Genomic DNA, 12,178 nt, shown 5'->3' on the forward strand with positions numbered 1-12,178 from the left:
AGAAGATTCGTTTTAGCAGATAGAGTCATGTGTGTTTGTTGATTGTATTAAGACGCCAGCATGAATGGAAATGATGCAGTCAATTAAATTCAGTGTTTTTTGTTTTTTGATTGTAGGCACACGGGGTGAGACAGTTCCCTAGATTGACCACAGGGTGGCAGCATTAGACCAGAGGTAAAAACGCCATGGAATTGTTGCTTCAAAGCATTTCAAATACTGTATAGTAGTCTTTGTTATTGCTGAAGGCCAATAAATATTTTTGCAGCCTGGTAATGTTTGACATTTGAGAAAAAAAGCTTCACAGTAAGTGAAAAGGTGACACACTGAATATATGTTATGAGTGCAAGTTATGAGAAAAGTGTTGTGTGAGCTTTTTATTGATCTATATTACTCTATTTTCTTTCAGCAAAAGAGTCATGGGAGGATGTTTGTTTGGGTTATTACTGTGGCTCGGGGCTCTTTACGCGCTCCTGCCGCTCGCTTTGATGCCGTTCGCTGATCTAATAGGCTGTGATGCCTCTGTCACATAAGTGAGCGACCTCCTCACAGGACGTGATGTTTCATTTCGTAAATCTTATCTGGTTGCAGCGCCTTGATGGACATAAAGAAGATGATCCTTTTGGCCCGAGAGCTGCTACTGTTCCCAGCAGGCGTGCCATCCACTGGCTGGCCGGCTGGCATCAGGAGCAGCTGGATGTGAGCAAAAGTCCAAGGTCACCTCCCCGCCGAAAAGAGAATGGAGGGGGTTGGCTGAGTATCCAATAAGGAAGAGAGTCACCCCGCAATGTTGTCTCAAGGTCAAGCGTGACAGAAATATCTTTGCAGAGTTCTAATAGAGTCATGGTATGTATACTAAGTTTTTGAACCTTTGAATCCCTGGAACATCACTTGTTTGTCTAATCAATTTAAGTGCAAATTCATCCTCTGATTTTGTTGTTGTCATTGTGAATTTATTTAGATGGTGGTCTTATTCATAATGCTGGTGGTCTTTTTCATCAATGCTGATTCAACATACACCTTTTCCAAATCACATACAAGAGATTCTTATTATTTTATGCCTATTATGGAAAATCATGCTTATAATTTTTCCTACTTTGGAAAAAAATAATAAGCATGATTATTTTAAATAATAACGATGATCATTTTTGATTGATATTGAAATCCCGATTAAGAAAATCGTTGATTTCTAAACTTTCTTAACTTTATAAAAATGTATGAAACTATACCAAAACTCTACTACTCAAAACTCCCAACATAGCCTCATTCCCATTCACCCCTGCACGTTGAACACTTTATTCTAAAACACTCTTTTCTTTTTGTCAAGTACAAAATGGCCTTGTAAATATAATGTGAAATTCAAGCCTCTTGCATTTTCGTTCTGCTGTACCAACTCCTTTGTTGCATTGCATTTGCACACATTCAACTTATGAATAAGAATTTTTCCTTTATCTCTATCGTATTTGTTTTATATTAGCTTGTTGTTCTATTTTGATTTTCGCAAGTCTTGAGACTTGCTGGGCTAACCTGGGGGGCGGGGGGGGGGGGCTTGGGTCTTTTGTGCCATTTCATATGGAAATGTGAATTGACCAAAAATTCCTTGAACTCTTGAAAAGCCAATCTTAAATCTAACTTGAAAGAACAACCAGAAAATAAATTGCGAACAAAATCAAATAAGAATACACTAATACCAATAACAATAAAAAAAAACATAAACAAAAAAATTATATACCAGTTGATCCTGCGGTCCACATGTTGGCCTGTAAGGGTCACTGTGGTGCTGTGAATTCATGTAGTACACACAATGAGAAGAGTTGAAGAAAAAATCTGCCATTGATCTCTATAACCAGTTTTTCACATATTGGGAAGCATCCAGGTTCAAATCATTACTCCGGCTCAGGGTTTGAGTACTATACTTCCAAAAATCTGCATGTTGGAACATTTTCATGTGCCCTGGGTGTACCCCTCTCACGCCCAAAGTCAGCTGGGAGAGGCTCCAGCCCACCCACGACCATCATGAGAGCAAGCGCTATAGAAAATGGATGATGGCTTCTCTAGCCATTTATCCATGCTCTCCACAAACATGCACGATAGAAATAAAGACAAAAACACAAAATAATGCACACGCACACGCCCAATGTATTTCTCATATCATTCATGTGATCACTCCTCTTGTCAGTTCTTCATTACATAACCACAACATTGCACAATGCAACTAAAGACAACAATTAGAAATAATCCACAGTCAAAAACATCCAATGCATGCTTGGTCTCACTAGCACACATACGCTTAATCATGCATTTAATAGAAAAACTAAGTTTCGCTGATAGGTTGAATTTGGTCCAATATTTCATTGTTGTCACGCTGTCGCCGGCCTTATTAATTTATAATCCAAGACTGTTTTGATTCCTATTCATCGTTTACGATAACCTCATTGAATGCGATCATTGTCGAGGTTTTGTTGTTCCAAAACACACAACAGCTTTTAGTCAGCTTTGTACTCTAAGGTTTTTTTTTTTTTCCTTTTCGTTTCTCCCTGACGTGCATATAAACGCGTGCAGATGTGCAGTGTGGATTCAGGGGATGCGTCGAGGGGCAGGCAGCAGATCAATGTGGCTCTATTGCAATGTGTCACTTCTTTGGCAGGCTGCACGGTGAATGATTCACTGCTTGAAATTGTATTAGCAGCACAAAGCAGCACACTCCAAAACCGGCCACGTTAGTTTGAGTTATTTGTCCCATATATCATAACATCCAGATGTTACTTTGTAAGACAGCTATCCAGATTAGGTTCTGTAGTTTTATTTGTCGTGTTGTGGTCGATTAGCATATAGCTCAAATAAATTCATTCATTCACGTTGACAAGCTTTGGGTGGAAATTTGAGTCCAAATAGTTTTTTCTGAGGCGACACTTTTATTTCAAAACACAAGTGTATTGCAACCAAATTCAAAATTACCCTAGTCTTAATTATTTTGTTTCGTAGCTTTAGCATGGGTACTAGAATTGCCACATCATCCGTTTTTGTCTGCATGCTCCGCCCACGCGTAGAGATAAAAAGGCATAAACTCCTTCTTATCGTTTGTTTAGTATAATGGTAACGGTTGTATTTTTTCATTTTCTATATTCCGTGTCTCCATTAGGGCCGTAGTTAGGGGCGTGCATCTCTCCAATAAAAGACAATTCGATACATATCTCGTTACACGGGTTACGATACGATTCGAGACGGTACATTTTCAATTGGAACGATTTGGGTCGATTCAGTGGGAGTAGGATTTGAATCGATATGGTATGGCTGTAGCCTTTGTTATGTTTATTTAAAAAAAACACAAACTATTCAACTTAATTGGATTCAAAGAAACAATCAGCCACATCAAATCGATTTATGGTTACTGTATTAATACCTGATGTGCATCTCTCGTAAAAGACGAATCGATACATATCGAGACGGTTCAAGAACGGTACATTTTGAAATGGAACGATTTGATTTGGTTTGGTGAAATAACTCACAGATTTTCTGACTCAAATCGATTTACTTATGGACAATTTATTATCTTGCACGGGGAGAAGATGCCAAGAGTCTAACTCAGAACCTCAGAATTGTGAGGCAATAGTGCTTACCACTTCACAAAAAAAAAAAAAAAAAAAGAACATAATGTTATGTATTATGGAAATAATAATAGATTTAATTTAAAGGGGGAAAATGAGCCTCTGCAACTCCTGGGGCTTGTGTCCCAATAAGATGAAAGTTGTAAACCCAAGTGCCTGCAGTTAATAATGAGGCCTCCTTTGGAAATGATTACAGCTGAGTGCATTCCTGTGGAAAAAAAAAAAAAAAAAAGCAAATGCTGCTGTTGTTGTTTAGGACAAGATGACGGATGAACTTAAATTACACTCCCGCCTCTTCTATTCCTCTCGGTATTAAGGAATTTAGTGAATCAGCAAAATTTCCCGACAAAGCCACCTGCACATTTTAAAGGGAGCACAAGTTCAGGCAGATTGAGTGAACACGTGTTGTGTGTGTGTGTGTGTGTGTGTGTGTGTGTGCATGCATCAAAGCCCAAGTGGCCCAAGTAAGAACATCATCAGACTCCCATCTGAACAAACTAGCATTAAAACGCGTTGATTTTATGGCAGGATCCTGCAGTGAAGGCAAGTAAACTGCTCATTCATCATCTTCCTTAATGCTGGGAAGAACACAAAGGCGGGAATGTGAAAAAAGTCCCTCCAAAGTCCAAAGCAATTTTTCCCCCCTCGGATTGTTCGCAAAAAGAACAACCCATTGTTCCCACAGAGCTGGAATGAGACCGTACTGATCGTTCCGAACAGGCATTAAGCATTGATTGTTATCACTGGAACGCTCAGTTGTTGTTTTGGGAGATGCTCACAATTTGTGTGTTGACAGTCTTCAAGCACATCAGTTCACTTCCGCTTCACTGGCACCTTGCCAAGTCTCAGACCTCCGCGAATATTCTCATTGGCTGAAAAGAACCACAAAGATGAGAATTGCATGGTTCTATTGACCTTTTGCTAAGCCGTCCCCCCAAAACACTGACTGGCCAATCGCAATACAGCACAGAACAGCAGTTCCACACAATTCAGTGATTCATTTTCGATTGTTTGATTTTTATTTTTATTTTTTTTCGTTTCGTTTTTCTTGGCAGCACAGCGAGATAGCGGTTAGCGCTTCTGCCTCATAATTTGGTGGTTCTGAGTTCAGAGCTCTGCGCAGATATGCCTGTGTGGAGTTCTGCAGGTACTTCGGCTTATTCCCACGTTCACAAAACACGTATGTCAAGTTCATTGAAGATGAAATTGTGTAAAAGTGATTGTGAATGGTTGTCTATGTGCCCTGCGATTGACTCATGTAGTGTAGCATAATGGGCAAAGTCACCTTCGATAGGCTCCAGCTCACACACGCGACACGACGCATTGAGGATAAGCGTTACAAAAACGGATGGATGGATTTTTGTTCCGTAATATTTAGATCCAAATTTGCCCAGATACATTTAAATAATCAGGAAATGCGTCAGTCTTTAAACTCAAAATGCTAACATTATGCTATTATTGTGAGGCTACTGCAGTGGATGCAGCACCGATGTGCCCGATGACACGTCAAGGTGTCCGCCATATCGGAACATTTCTTTCATCTCTCAGAACCAAGACAAAGCATTGGTGTCTCATCTCTCAACAGGTTTGTCCGTGCAGACGTTGCATCACAAGACAGATTTGTCCTCAGGTGGCGCACAGGAGGGGACACAGTGACAATCACCATTTTGGCCTCATGTAAGTGCTAGTTTCATTTTACCCCCCCCCAGATTTTATCGCATGTTCAAAATGAAAGCACTAAATCTATCAAATCCTCAATTTATAGAAGAGTATTGGGTAAAAAAAAGCCACTTCACACATCAGTCAAGCTTTTTCTGCCATACATCTAAATATGTAAATATCCCCCGCACATAATGCACATTGTACATAAATGTAACATTATATGTTTGTTTGTTTTTTATTGTCTTGGACTTAGTCAAAAGGAGACTGTAGACTCCAGTGAATTCGACTTTTCTCTCTCCATGATTGCTGCTATAAGTGAGTGCATCGTTAAATGCTGTAGGCTATCAGTCACTGCCACGAAAATGTCAACGTTTCTACTATTTCTTGAGAAAACATATCGCTGTCACTCTGAATTGTACTGCGTGACAGGATGTTAATAACTGCCGCAATTTGGCCGCCACACTGACGTATGGAAGGCACCGCTAGTAAACTTAGCCAGCTATTCAAATGAGGTTAGCTAGTAGTAGTACATAAAGGCCCATTTCTTTTTTTGTGTGTGTGTTAAAAAAGGGGGGTGGGTGTAGCCATCTTTACAGCAATGCTGTTGCCACTCTTGTCCTCTGTCTCACTTTTATTCTGCAATCTCTGTGCTTTAACTTCCTCATGGTGGATTTAACCTTCAAAGACATATTGCACCACCTTCTGCCCGCGTCTATCTGAAATGTACTTTTTTTTTTATTTTTGCAAAAATTGGATCATATGCATCCAAGGATTGCAGGCAGTGGAAGCCCTTGTTTGTTCTGAAAGCTTGACAGACTTCGCAATAGTTACCAAAGGGTGTGAAGTTTTTGTGATATGTCAAATCTCTCCATCTATTAGTTGATCACATATGCAGATTATGAAAAATAAAGGAATTTGCATGAGTGCCCTGCACCGTCAATGTCAATCTGACAATATATTATGCCCATACACACAGACACATGTCAGTATTGTCAATACGGGATTATTTTTAACCACACCATTCTGATAAGATGGAAACCCATTTCTTGGTAGCTTTAACTCATCCGTGTGGATATTTTTTACACCTTGCGTGATCAACATCTTAAGCCGATGGGCCGGGTCAAATCCTCAACCCAATGTGATGGGTTAATTAATCGAGGGGCCGCTCAGTGTGTGGGCCTGCAGGCCGCCGGTTGCCCACCGCTGCAGTAGAGAATGCATCATGCAAAAAAAATAAAATCCAAATTGAGCACTTTTTTACATCAGTACTTTTGAACTTCTTAATAATGTCTTCTGCCAGCCTTTCCGAATTCTCCATCCACCTTATTCACTTCTGTGCCCCGGGTCACGTAAAACAATTTCTCCATGAGTCAATGGTCCGCCTTCCATCGTGACCTGCGGCAGGTCATCTGCGGTTACGCCGCCAACCGTCTCGCTCCGCCCGCCCACGCCGTGTCAAAAGCCCTGAGTCAGCACAGCTCGCCAGCCAGCCAGCGCTGGCGTGCGCGCTGAAATCGCGGTTCAGGGAAAAAGCGCTCATCACCCCGGCCGTATCTCCGGGCGGCCGTTACGCTACCTGATGGATAGCTGAGAGTGAAAGCTCTGCCTCAGTGCTCTCTTTAGAGCAATGTGTCTGCACAACAATAGAGGTATTTAGATTAAAGAAGATGGACGGATTTAATTACGATGCATATGTGGTTTAAAAGAATACTTTCAAATGTTGGCCTGCCTGACTCAAACAAGGCTTCCTGACTCTTGGCTCCATTTCTGAAGACATTCCCTTTGATTAAACACCCATGTGTTCCTCTGCAGGCAGCACAGTAGACTAGTGATTAGCACGTCTGACTCACAGTCTCTGATGTTCGGGGCTTTCAATCTCTGTTCTGGCCATCTTGAATGACTACCACGGTTTCTTCACACATTCCTCAAGGTTAGCACTTTCGGTTAACACGTCTACTGAACGGTCAGAAGATCCTGATTGGAATCTCACTCGGAACATGTTTTCATTTCATTGTTTCATGCTACAAAGAAATGGGTTACCGGGTTATCAATATAGTTGTAGTTAAAAACGACACATTTTATGACCCGCATTTTTTAACTCATTCAAGGCCATAGACGAATTTACTCGTTTTTTCACAGTCCAGCCATTCAATCCCATAAACGTATTTATATCTATTTCAATTTTTTTCAAATGTTATGGTAAAAGAGGGTCTGAAAATGTCTGGCAGTGAATGAGATAAGAAGAAGAAGTAGCAAATTTCCCCGGGCAGGTTTTGCAACTATGAGTCAATCGCAGGGTGTTTGGCTCACACATTTTCATCCAGGCTTGCAACTGGCAGTGGCTTGGAATCGGCATATGGTGGTAAGGGTCTGGAGACCTAACTGGATGTTATCATTCACCCTCACTGGGGTTTGAACCACCATCCTCAAGTCAGCGGTGTTAGTCACCACCCACGTTTTCAAAGAATCTTACATTAAACTTACTTCAACTTCACAACTCAATAAAGCTACTCAAAATGGCAGCCAGTTTCAGCACAAAATCGAATTTTAAATCAATCTGCTCGGTCAAAATACTTAATCCAACCTTGGTTGAAAGTAGGTCACCTTAAAATCCACAGCTACGCAGCAATTTCACTGAAGGCTCTAAAATTGTCCATAGGTATGAATGTGAATGTTTGTCAGATGTGCAACTGGTGACCAGTCCAGGGTTTACCTCACCTCTTGCCCAAAATCAACTGGCATAGGCTCCCTCTCACTTGCCACCTGAGCGAGGATACGCTCTATAGAAAATGATGATGGTTTTTACAGAGATCCAAAATCTTCCACCCTGATTGATAATAACTAAAGACTGCGGTGCCTTTGAGATTACTGAGTGGGCGTAGGCTACTATATTCCAATTCCGCAACTGGATTAGTGGGAAAAAATTCCAGATAAGCATACCCCCCAAGTGGCAGTCACGAACACCGCGGAAAGAACATGTGAGGCTAAAGCGGCGAGGGCTTCGCATTTCATAAAATGTGGTTATTCACTTTCATGGCTGCGCTATGCGTTACAGTGTCCAAAACTAACATGGATCCAGACGAATCCGTAGGAGGGAGTTTAGGAACCACGGAACATAATATTTTCACTAGATGATGATCACAAATATAATAGAGTGGACAGAACACTGTCAATTTCGAAGTAATTGTTCCCATTGGAAATGATGAAAAGCAACTGAGACATTTAAAAAAATATGTTTTACCTCCTTTAAAAATGTCTCTGGTCGTTAGGGATAAATATAGTATCCCTTGGTACTATTTTCCTTCATTCCCCTACTAATTTTGAACAAAATTCCATAGCCGTTACTAAAAAAAAAAAGATCAGACGGACTAATTGGTGAGTGCATCGTTTGTGAGTCTACAATTATGGTCTGTGAGCGTTGGAACTCTCGCTCTGACTTTCTAATCATGAGGGATGAACAGCAGATTCCTCAAATGTGATGTCATTATTGCAAGCGTGGGATTTGGATGCATGAGTCAGGATGTCACAGAATGAATGATCATTAAGGGTGGAGAAAACCAAAACCTTAAATACTTGCTCCCTGTAGTTTCCGGCCTGCAGGCTACTGCCATCTTCTCAGCTTGAGCTTCATTTTTCTTTACTCATTAAGCCCGTTTGAAAACATTACTTCACGTAGGAGTTCCACTTTCTAACACATTCCATACAAAAAGTTTTTTGTTTTTTTTAAGATTCCTGAACATCTGCTTGCCATATAGTGAACCCACCTAGCTTTTCTACTTTGCCCTTTTGATGCAATGATTGTACGGTAGCTCCAGCCGTCCATTTTCTATAGCGCTTGTCGTCGTCATGGGATCACAAGTTAGCCGTTAGCTGGACCGTATCCCAGCTGACTAGATTGTTTCAATTGAATGTCTTTACAGTACATTTTTACTAATAATAATACTGAACATAATCCTACACTTTCATCCATGAAGCCTTTATAAATGTTAGCATAATGTCCAACTCCAACATTTCCATCTGATGTACAAACTTGGTCATATTAAGGTTGTGATGGCCTGTTGTTCTCCCCCTCCACCAAAGGGTTAAGGCATTCCTCCCCCCTGGAGGCTCTTCATGCTCCTGTGTAAACCCGCAGCAGAAATGACAGCCAAGTATGTATGCACACACACCCCCGATAATGGGAGTGTACAAGAGTAGCGGCAGAACACCTTCCACCTCCTGCCTCCTGCCTTGTTTACCTCCGGGAATCGCAGCAGCTGCTGCCTAACGCCTGCACTCTCTCAGCTCTCTATCCACCAGGGAGGAACACTTAGAACCGCAGCTATGGGGAAGCAGGTAAGATCTGATAGAGTGTATGAGAGAGAGAGGGAGTGAGAGAGAGCGAAATACCCACTGGCAGCAAGTTTATACAAATTAAGAGCAGGTCTTTTATCTCCACTTTACAGACTAGCCAAGCTAGTGAGGCTGAGGTGACTGTGAGGGCATAAATCCTTATGCATAAACCCAAATACAGCTGCAGCCACACTTCAAGTCTTTTTATATCCCCTAATACTTGGATGCTAATTTATGGAAATGGTGACAGCCTGCATAAACACTTTAGATGCACAAATGCATTGATGCACAGAAAGCTCTGGCTCTGCTGTGGTTTGAAAAGGTGCTGCAAAGTAATAATCAGTGTTGTGTGAGGGGGTGGGGAGGGGGGCGATTTGGAGTGAGAGGAAGCAGGATGTGCAGTCTAAAAAAAACAAAAAAAAAACAAGCTCAATCTTGTTTGTACTTTTGGTGATTTCTGTTATTGGCTTGCACAGCAAACTGCTTTGTAGGAGCAAATTTGCAGCATTAGTTGGTGGAAGTTTTAGTTTGGTCGGATTCATGCAAAATAGCCTTGGAGTGCAAGTACAACTGAATTATGATGTGATTTAAACAGATTATGATTATGACTTTATCTGTTGGAATGAGTCTGTATTTGAATTGTCTGAATTAGTTGTGGAAGTCAACATAAAAAGAGATCAATCATAAAACCAAAATACCGACGGAAAATTGAAATGGGCATGCTACCTGTTGCTTACTTGTGGCATATTTTTAATGAGTTATGCTTGGTATTTCAATGCCAACAGCTATTTTGCTAACAGCTATCTTGCTAAGAACATGTGCAGAGTAACAATGTTGATTTTTAAACATATGTACGGGAGTTTAAGTGCAAAAATCTGCTAACTCTGTTAACAGCCACTTGTTAGCAGTCAATCTAATGCTAACTTGTTAACAGTCATTTGGTTTAACATATACCAAGGCAGCAGTTTGAGTATACTTTATTAAACGATAAGAAACCCCATTTACAGAAAATGTTAAGCCTGATTGTTAAGCATTTGACATTGTCCATTGTAGTCGGGTACTATTTCCAATGATCAAATGCTAACATGCTAAAAGTTAACAGTAGGAAGAGTGCTTGCGTCGTTCCTGAGCACAGAAATCATGAAGGTAGCTCAATAAGGATTTTATGTCATTTAAACATTAATTTAATCGGGTAGGCTACTACTTCTACTGAAAAAGGATAGTAAATAAAAAGTAACAAATGTAGTAGATAAATAGTAATATGTTATCAGCTGGCATTCTAACATGGCAAAATAGCAACCGGAGTACAGTAAAAGCCCTAATGCTAACATGCTAACATGTAGCAACAGAAACCTGAGTCCAGAAAGTGCAATGACTGTTTAAGGATTTTATATTGTGCCTGTAGTCTGCTACTATTTCAACCGAGAAAGTATAAAATGCTTACATATTCTCCATCGGTATGCTAACATATAGCCTCAATGCATATTGATAAGGATTTTAAATCTTGTGAAGTGTCAAGAAGCTTTGTTTTGGACAAATTTAGTCAGTATCATGCTGTAAGAAATTCAGTATTGTGCAAACTAACCGTGAACTATTTTGCGTGTCACTTCTTTACTCCAGCATCTGCTTTTTTTGCTCAGGCTCAACCTCCCCTACCTCTCTTTTATGACTTTTCTCAATTCTTGGCAAAATCCTCAGTAGCTCTGGAATTATATTTAGAAGATATATGCACTCACTGCTTACTCCATTGGGTACACCTGCACCGTCGAGTGCAGACCTCCGTTAAAGGTGGAAAGATTGTGATCTGCATATCAACACAGAATATCTTTTTCACTTGTGTAAAAGTGCAAATGCATTCATTAAGAAAAGTTTCAAGAAGGGTTATGAACTAAGCATAAAGTAAAGAGACACAAACTGACGCAGTTTGTGTCCCACGCAGTAACACTCCCCAACGTCGAGCTTGATGTCGAGTGCTTCTTATATCGCTCCATACCATGACAGTATATCCTCTTTTAAGGACTGAGCAAACTTTGGGCCGATTCACAATTCACAAACCAAATTAGTCTATTGCAACATTTTAATGCGTTTGAGTGATTGTGTTTGCATGCTGTAATGGTGATTTGAATGTGAAATAGGAGATCTATTGTCAATCTTCTTTTACACAATGAATTTTTATTTGTTCTGTAAGCAATGTAAGAGACTTTTGTGCTGTAGATCGCAAAAAAAAAAACCTCAAATAGATGTTGCATTAACACTACTCTTACAAGTACAATTTATCCAATGAATTACTCTAATAAAAATGTTGGAGTAAATGTTGCTCATCACTACCCACCTCCGATCGACAGTTTCGATATTTCAGTAGCGAGCCTCACGTTGCTAATCATGGACTCATAAAAAACTTCCGATCTCTAATTTAGAAATATATATATTTTTTTTTTCATTAATATTTGCAATACAAACCTCTCTTTTAGTTTGTATTGTATCAGTAAGGGGACCGACTGGTTTAAATGTAATCGGCAATCCAGACTCAGTTCTACTTGGTATCGTTAAGGAAATGCACGGTTCCGCCGACTACTCAG

The 12,178-nt window shown here is 40.3% G+C and overlaps 1 protein-coding gene across 1 annotated transcript in view; it reads left to right on the forward strand.

Moving 5' to 3' along the window:
* The first annotated feature begins 120 nt into the window (after nt 1-120).
* The window catches only part of mid1 (midline 1), a 51,256-nt gene continuing 39,198 nt past the window's right edge, over nt 121-12,178 (forward strand). Inside the window, exons 1-4 of the mRNA XM_086052333.1 lie at nt 121-174; nt 589-843; nt 5,191-5,282; nt 9,348-9,602. The gene's annotated coding sequence lies outside the window, so the exon portion shown is untranslated. The remainder of the gene's footprint in view (nt 175-588; nt 844-5,190; nt 5,283-9,347; nt 9,603-12,178) is intronic.

Source organism: Filicampus tigris, chromosome 14 (genome assembly GCF_054856515.1).
Source record: "Filicampus tigris isolate MCC_2025a chromosome 14, RoL_Ftig_1.0, whole genome shotgun sequence".
Taxonomy (NCBI): domain Eukaryota; kingdom Metazoa; phylum Chordata; class Actinopteri; order Syngnathiformes; family Syngnathidae; genus Filicampus; species Filicampus tigris.